This window comes from Triticum dicoccoides, chromosome 5B, assembly GCF_002162155.2.
Source record: "Triticum dicoccoides isolate Atlit2015 ecotype Zavitan chromosome 5B, WEW_v2.0, whole genome shotgun sequence".
In the NCBI taxonomy this organism is placed as follows: domain Eukaryota; kingdom Viridiplantae; phylum Streptophyta; class Magnoliopsida; order Poales; family Poaceae; genus Triticum; species Triticum dicoccoides.
Window position 1 is genome coordinate 364,929,921 of NC_041389.1, and position 9,416 is coordinate 364,939,336.

The following is a 9,416-nucleotide window of genomic DNA, read 5'->3' on the forward strand; positions in this document are numbered from 1 at the left end:
CTGTTTTATTAAGAACATGTCAGACTTAATTATGTAGATCATGATATCCATCTGAAACCATGTCTAAAATAAAGTCCGGTGGCACCATTAGCCAGCATATCAATCTAGAGTGCATGTCTAGGCTCGGCTATGGCACCATATCTATCTAGAGAGCTTATCTATGGCTCGGCTATGGCACCATATCCATCGACAAATATCTCACGTAGCAAGCATACATCCATAACATAAAAAGTAGCAACCATAGCATACTTCTTACAGAAAACATAGGGTACCCTAAACCATACCATAGTCCACAAACTATTCAAAAATTAGCTTGTTTTTGTTCATACAATATACAGAATAGGGCCACCAATAATTCAAAAAAAATTAGCTTTTCTTCTTCTTCTTTTCAACATCAACATGGCTCATTTTTCTAGCTTTAGTTTCCTTTTTGACACTTCAACTACTCCATTATCCGTGCGTTCAAAAACTTGACCCTACTCTAAATGGGCGAAAACTTGCTGGTTTTCATTGAGGGATACTCAATCATTGATTGATTTAGCAGAAGGGCTTGTGTACATCACCATATCCATCTAGCGATTTATCTCACGTCAAATAAGATAGAAATAGCAAGCAAAAACACTGATAACCAATGACATATCAAATAGGGCAAGACATAATTAAGATAGAGATCAAAAGTTCGCGGTACAACCAACGGCATAATTGAGATAGAAATATATAAAAGATAAAAAGCCCTAACACCCTTGGGAAAGACAAGCTCACGATCGAGACCGGGACATCACCACCATCTTCACTGCGCCTTCTGTTCACTGCTCCCTCGCCATGCCGTCCTGGTCGATATAGTAGGGCAGGCTGTGCATACCATCGCGGGTGGGGAAGATGTAGTGGAAGTTTGTGAAGATGTTGTGGGTTGTGAATGTGATGAATTCGCATCCACACCAAAACACCTTGCCGAGGAGGTAGTACACATCAAATCTGTTTGTGAAGGTGATGGTGAGCCCTATCGATGGAGTCCTGGAGTTTGGACGCACTTCCGCCAGTCGAAACATCACCAGTAAGCCAGCCGGGAGGTGGGTGAAGAACGCACGCAGGAACCACTCGGTAAACCCCCTTGCACCCCTCCTGCGTGAGAACGCCCGCACGTGGAGCGTCCTCTCCAAAACGACGCCGGCCGGATACCGTCTCTCTGGCACGGTCGGTGGGAGCTCGAAGGTGGGGCCGTTGTACTGCATCCTCGCCTTGCTTTGAGAGTTCTCTGGGTTTGGGTGAAGGGGGCGACGCAAATGGATGTGTGGAGAATAGGTGGAGGGGTGGTGGTTTAAATATGGAAAGGGGAAGGAAAGGGGAGTGGCACCGGCCGCGCTTTGGATTTGCTACGTTCAAACAAGCCGCGTCGATCGATATGCCACTTTAATTGCCAAGAGGTTTTAATTGCCACATTGAATAGATGTTGAAAGTGCAACTATCCCTAGGTGGTTTTGGTAATTCATAACAACATATAGCTTATTGAGCTAATGCTATTCCAAGACTATTATTTCAGGAAAGCTCAATGAATGGCATGGCATGGATGATGAAAGTGGATCCCTCAAAATATCAAGGACAAAGGATTGGCTCAAGCTCAAAAGCTCAAGACTCTTCATGTTACATTTTAGTGATCCAAGATCACATTGAGTCTATAGGAAAATCCAATAGTATCAAGGAGGGATGAGGTGTTGCTTAATGAGCCTCTTGCTTCAAGTGCTTAGTGATATGCTCCAAAAACCCTCAACTACTTTCTCACATCCACATATGACCTAAACCCAAAGTCAAAATCGGTCCCACCGATTCTTTCTATCCGGCGCCACCGAGTTCAAATGTCATAGCCACTTAGGCAAATCGATCTTACCGATAGGGATCTCCGTCTCACCGAGATGGGATTGTAATCTCTCTATTTCCGTTCGTAATGTTTCGGTCTAACCGAAGTGAGCGATCGGTCCCACCGAGATTGCAATGTAAACTCCTTGTTTCCCTTTCGTAACATTTCGGTCTCACCGAAATGAGCGAATCGGTCCCACCAAGTTTACCTGACCAACTCTCTGGAAAGCTTATTACCAAAATCGGTCTCACCGAGTTTGTGTAATCGGTCTCACCGAGATTATGTTATGCCCTAACCCTAACCATATCGGTCCTATCGAGTTGCATGTCGGTCCCATCGAAAATCCTAACGGTCACTAGGTTTACTAAATCGGTCCGACCGAGTCTGTTGAATTGGTCCCACCGAGTTTGGTAAATTGTGTGTAATGGTTAGATTTCGTGTGGAGGCTATATATACCCATCCACCTCCTCTTCATTCATGGACAGAGCCATCAGAACAAACGTACACTTCCAACTTTCCATTTCCAAGAGAGAGCCACCTACTCATGTGTTGAGGCCAAGATATTCCATTCTTACCATATGAATCTTGATCTCTAGCCTTCCCCAAGTTGCTTTCCACTCAAATCTTATTTTTACCAGATCCAAATCCTACGAGAGAGAGTTGAGTGTTGGGGAGACTATCATTTGAAGCACAAGAGCAAGGTGTTCATCATCAACACACAATTTGTTACTTCTTGGAGAGTGGTGTCTCCTTGATTGGCTAGGTGTCACTTGGGAGCCTCCAACAAGATTGTGGAGTTGAACCAAGGAGTTTGTAAGGGCAAAGAGATCGCCTACTTCATGAAGATCTACCGCTAGTGAGGCAAGTCCTTCGTGGGCGACGGCCATGGTGGGATAGAAAAGGTTGCTTCTTCGTGGACCCTTCGTCGGTGGAGCCCTCCGTGGACTCGCGCAACCGTTACCCTTCGTGGGTTGAAGTCTCCATCAACGTGGATGTACGATAGCACCACCTATCGGAACCACGCCAAAAACATTCGTGTCTCCAGTTGCGTTTGAATCCTCCAAACCATTCTCTTTACATTCTTGCAAGTTGCATGCTTTAATTTCCGCTGCTCATATACTCTTTGCATGCTTGCTTGAATTGTGTGATGATTGCTTGACTTGTCCAAAGATAGCTAAAATCTGCCAAACTTTAAAAATTGGGAAAAGGTTAAGTTTTTAATTGGTCAAGTAGTCTAATCACCCCCCTCTAGACATACTTCAAGGTCCTACACGTGGTATCAGAGCTTTGGTCTCCATTTGCTTTGATTTCCATAGCTTTTGGTGGTCATAGCCTTGGTTTCACAACCTAGGAGAGTATGGCGTCTAGCGAGGGAAATTATCACCGTAGAGGTCCTTACTTTGATGGTACTAATTTTGCTAGTTGGAAGCATAAGATGAAAATGCATATTCTGGGACATGACCCCGCCGTTTGGGCTATTGTGTGTATTGGCTTGTGTAGGACCTTGAGAAGAGGTGTCTAGAGGGGGGGTGATTAGACACTAAGTACCAAAGTTGCAGTTTTTAAGATTCTTTGGGTTTAAGTGGAGTTTAGGCACAATTTCAACATTCACAATACATATCAAGCAAGCATGCAAAGAGTATATGAGCAGCGGAAAGTAAAGCAAGCAACTTGCAGGAAAGTAAAGGGAAGGGTTTGGAGGATTTAAACGCAATTGGAGACACGGATGTTTTTGGCGTGGTTCCGATAGGTGGTGCTATCGTACATCCACGTTGATGGAGACTTCAACCCACGAAGGGTAACGGTTGAGCGAGTCCACAGAGGGCTCCACCCACGAAGGGTCCACGAAGAAGAAACCTTGTCTATCCCACCATGGTCGTCGCCCATGAAGGACTTGCCTCACTAGCGGTAGATCTTCACGAAGTAGGCGATCTCCTTGCCCTTACAAACTCCTTGGTTCAACTCCACAATCTTGTCGAAGGCTCCCAAGTGACACCTAGCCAATCTAGGAGACACCACTCTCCGAGAAGTAACAAATGGTGCGTTGATGATGAACTCCTTGCTCTTGTGCTTCAAATGATAGTCTCCCCAACACTCAACTCTCTCTCATAGGTTTTGGATCTGGTGGAAAGAAGATTTGAGTGGAAAGCAACTTGGGGAAGGCTAGAGATCAAGATTCATATGGTAGGAATGGAATATCTTGGCCTCAACACATGAGTAGGTAGATCTCTCTCAGAAAACGTATTCTAGAAGTGTAGGTTCAGTCTGATGGATCTCTCCACGAATGAAGAGGAGGTGGAGGGGTATTTATAGCCTCCACACAAAATCTAACCATTACATACAATTTACCAAACTCGGTGGGACCGAATCGCTAAACTCGGTCAGACCGATTTAGCAAATAATGTGACCGTTAGGGTTTTCGGTGGGACCAAAATGCAACTCGGTGAGACGGATATGATTAGGGTTAGGGCATAACTTTATCCCGGTAGGACCGATTACACAAACTCGGTGAGACCGATTTTGGTAATAAGCTTTCGAGAGAGTTGGTCAGGCAAACTCGATGGGACCGATTACTCAAACTCGGTGGGACCGATTTTGGTAATAAGTTATCCAGAGAGTTTGCATTGTAATCTCGGTAGTACTGATTGCTCAAGTTCAGTGAGACCGATTTTGATAATGGACATACATAGAGAGATTACAATCCCATCTCGGTGAGACCGAGATCCCTATCAGTAGGACCGATTTTCTTAGGGTTTATGGCAGTGGCTATGACTTTTGGAATCGGTGGCGCCGGATAGGAAGAATCGGTGTGACCGATTTTGGCTTTAGGTTTAGGTCATTTGTGGAAGTGGGAAAGCAGTTGAGGGTTTTGGAGCATATCACTAAGCACATGAAGCAAGAGGCTCATTAAGCAACACCTCATCCCTCCTTGATAGTATTGGCTTTTCCTATAGACTCAATGTGATCTTGGATCACTAAAAATGTAAAATGAAGAGTCTTGAGCTTGAAGCATGAGACAATCCTTTGTCCTTAGCATCTTGAAGGAGTTCCCACATCCTTTAGTCCATGCCACTCCATTGTTGAACTTATCTGAAACATACTAGATAGAAGTGTTAGTCCAACAATAGATATGTTGACGTTAATTACCAAAACCACCTAGGGAGCACTTGTGCTTTCAATCTCCCCCTTTTTGGTAATTGGTGGCAACATACATCAAAGCTTTAGAAAAAGATATAAAGAGTAGCAAGTAAAGCTTTGGAAAGACATGTAACTAACATAGGCTCCCCCTACATGTATGCAATCATGTGAATATGGAATATAGAGGCATATGAGAGCATAACCATGATAGAGTAGGCAATGTGTTACATGTATCTTGGCCATATGCATCAGAGCAAAGAATGTTAAAGAAAATACCTTCATGCTCATGAGTCCTTCTTGCAAACAATATGTACATCAACAAGAATTCCTCATACACATGATTGTGATGCACATACTTACCTTGTAGTCTTGAGTTGTCTTGGGATGGGATGAACCTGCGTAAACAAGGTTAGATAACACAGATACATCTACTAGCCAGAGCAAACAGAAGAAACCACAAGAATACCAAGACTGGGATGACATGTAGAGAGTGAGTACTAAGTACCACATTGGATTAGACATGTCCCCAAGAGTAAAGATATGCAATGAATTCAAATGATTTCTTTCCCTTAGATGTCTTGCTCCCCCTGAATCTAACATGGGATATTGGGAGAAGATAGGGAACAGAAAATCAAAGCTGAAAGATCAAAGCTGAAAGATATGAATGATGAACAGAGCTAATGTATGCTAATGCAAATAAGCACAAAAGATCAAATGAACATGTCTCTCCCCTCAAAAAGACATGTGGGCATCTCTCCTCTTGAACACCAAGCATATGGGATCCTTGAGAAATACTTTCTACTTAAGTATTCTCTTCCCCTGGAATCTCTCTCCCTTTGAGGGTCTCTCCCCCTTAGAAGATCTCTCTCCCCCTTAAGGATCTCTTTCTAAAAGATAAGCTTTTGATGTTCTCTCTCTCCAAATGATAAGCTTTGATGTTCTCTCTCTCCCCCTTTGACATCAATTTCCAAGAAGGGTCTTCTGGAATCCGTCGAATGGGTTTGGTCCTTGAGACACAGCACAAAGCAATGATAAAAAATGTGATGCTTGTAGAGGACAAGATTCATTGAGTGGAGCTGGATCAGAAGAGACATAGAATATGTGGCAAACTGTTTTTCCTGTTGTGAAATCGGTGGCACCGAGTGGTTTGCTTCGGTTGTGCCGAAAGGATTCGGTTGGACCGAAAATAACAAGTCGGTGAAACCGAGTTCATCTCAGAGAAAACACTTATCACCTCAGCTCACTTAGACTGGTAAGATCTCACAAAGACTTGCAAGGAATTTACTGAAAGATGTGGAATGAATTGAAATGCAGAAAATGCAGAGCAAACAGAAAGAAAATCTAGATGAATTGAGAGGGGAAACAAATATGCATGTGACAAATGCGAAAACACAGAAAAGAACACAGGAGAACTTCATCTACATATGGTCGGCGACAAAGTCACCTATGTAAGAGTATATTGACTTAGGAGACAAGTGAGATCACTTGATCAATGGTCATACTCATCGTTTAAGCTCAAAATGGGGTTCCATTTTTCGTTTAAGCATCTTGATGTATTCACATCTTGTCGAGTTGCTTTAGCTCATTACTTGGAGTAAAGCTTCTCTAAGATGGAATGACATACCTTGGTTGGTGGTGTAGTCCATGTAGTTGAACTTGTGCGGGTTGCTCAAGGTTGATGTAGCTTATCAAGAATTTGGAGCACCACTTGGAATTTGAATGCAAGATACAAATATATCCAAGACATAAGATTTTCATCATAAGAGAAATATCAAGGATTAGTCATAAGCTCATGTCTTGCATGTAACCAATGGAGGTTCTACTCCAAGTTTGAAGCATCAATGATGTTCAACTCTCCTCTTAACCTGCAAAACACTTTCTCATCAAGAGGTTGAGTGAATATATCCGCTAATTGTTTTTCGGTGCAAACATGCTTAAGATCAATGTCACCCTTAGCAACATGATCTCAAATGAAATGATGACGAACTTCAATATGCTTAGTTCGAGAATGTTGCACAGGATTATGACCAATTTTAATAGCACTTTCATTGTCACAAAGAAATGGAACATGTCTCACATATATCCCATAATCTTTAAGAGTTTGGGTCATCCAAAGTAATTGAGCACAACATGAGCTAGCGGCAATATATTCAGCTTCGGCGGTGGATAAGGATACCGAGTTTTGTTTCTTGGAGGACCAAGACACAAGAGATCTACCAAGAAATTGACAAGTACCCAAAGTGGACTTTCTATCAACCTTGTCTCCGGCATAATCCGAGTCGGAATAGCCAACAAGATCGAAAGAGGCCCTCTTAGGATACCAAATGCCAAAATTTGGTGTATGAATTAAGTATCTCACTATCCTTTTCACGACCTTAAGATGACATTCCTTAGGAGCATCTTGGTATCGTGCACACATGCACACACTTAGCATGATACCGGGACGTGAAGCACATAGATATAACAATGAACCAATCATAGAGCGATAAACCTTTTGATCAACCGGTTCACCATCTTTGGTCAAGTCATTATGTCCACTAGTAGGCATGGGTGTAGACATACCTTTGCATTCTTGCATATTGAACTTCTTGAATAAGTCCTTGGTGTACTTTGTTTGAGAAACAAAGGTACCTTCCTTAGTTTGCTTGATTTGCAACCCAAAAAAGAATTTGAGTTCACTCATCATGGACATCTCAAACTTCTCCGACATTAGCTTCCCAAACTTTTCACTAAAATGAGGGTTAGTTGAACCAAATATAATATCATCAACATAAATTTGGCACACAAATAGTTATCCGTTGACCCTTTTAGTAAAAAGAGTAGAATCAATTTTCCCAATTTCAAAGCCTTTTTCAATAAGAAACTTGGTCAAGCATTTATACCATGCTCTCGGATCTTGTTTAAGACCATAAAGAGCTTTGTGAAGTGTGTAAACATGATTGGGTTTCTTAGGATTGACAAAGCCGGGAGGTTGCTTAACATAAACTTCCTCCTCTATTTCACCATTTAGAAAAGCACTTTTAATGTCCATTTGGTACAAGGTGATGTCATGATGATTAGCATAGGCAAGTAAGATGCGAATAGACTCTAGTCTAGCAATGGGGGCGTAAGTCTCACCATAGTCCATACCTTCTACTTGGGTGTAGCCTTGCGCGACGAGACGTGCTTTGTTGCGAACTACTTGTCCATCTTCATCTTGATTGTTGCGAAACACCCATTTGGCACCGATGACGTTCTGGTTGTTGTCGGGCTTCTCGACCAATGTCCAAACTTGGTTCCTCTCAAAGTTATGTAGATCTTCATGCATAGCATTTATCCAATCCGGATCTTCCAACGCTTCTTCAACCTTCATAGGTTCAATGCTAGAGATGAAAGAATAGTTTTCACAAAAGTTAGCTAAACGAGTTTTAGAGCGAGTGATTCTCCCGGTTTGAATGTCATTGTAGATTTGCTCGACGGGATGATCTTTAGCAACTCTTGCTCGAACTCGTGAATGATTTTGCTTGGGTCTTCGTTGAACATCTTCTTCATCTTGTTCTTCTTCTTCTTGGCCTTCTTCATTGTTGGTGTTGTCGTTCTCTTGTCGTGGTGGTGAAGGAGGTTGTTGACGTTCATCTTGATGCACTTCCTCGTTTTCTTCATCTTGGTGTGTCCCACTTGTGGATGCTTCCGCATCAACTCTTGGTTCACCTTGTTGTGAAGTAGAAGCTTCCACTTGGATGGACGAGGTACTCTCCTTCACCTTCGTTGGATGAACCTTACCAATAGCCAAGTCTTGAATTTCTTCCGAAGGATCTTTGTCACCTACATCAATTGGCCATTGCTCTACTTGCGAGCCGTTAGATTCATCAAACTTCACATCTACCGTCTCTTCAACCTTTCGGGTGAAATTGTTGTAGACACGGTAAGTGTGAGAGTTTGAGCCATAACCTAGTAGGAAACCTTCATGAGATTTAGGAGCAAATTTAGAGCGACGATGCTTATCAAGAATGTAGCACTTTGAGCCGAATACTCGAAAGTATCCAACTTGGGGTTTGTTACCGGTGAGGAGCTCGTATGCCGTCATGCCGAGTAGCTTGTGAAGATACAAGCGATTTGCTGCATGACAAGCTGTCTCAACTGCTTCCAACCAAAAATTCTTCGGCGTCTTGTACTCATCAAGCATCGTTCTCGCCATTTCGATGACCGTCCGATTCTTCCTCTCAACAACACCGTTTTGTTGAGGTGTGTACGTAGCCGAGAACTCGTGTGAAATCCCTTCTTCGTCAAGAAAGGTGTCCACATTTGCATTCTTGAACTCCGTTCCGTTGTCACTGCGAACCTTCTTGATCTTCACTTCAAATTGATTTTGGTCCTTCCTAGCGAAGTTTTTGAAGATCTTTTGGACCTGCGATTTATCATCGAGAAAGAACACCCACATAAA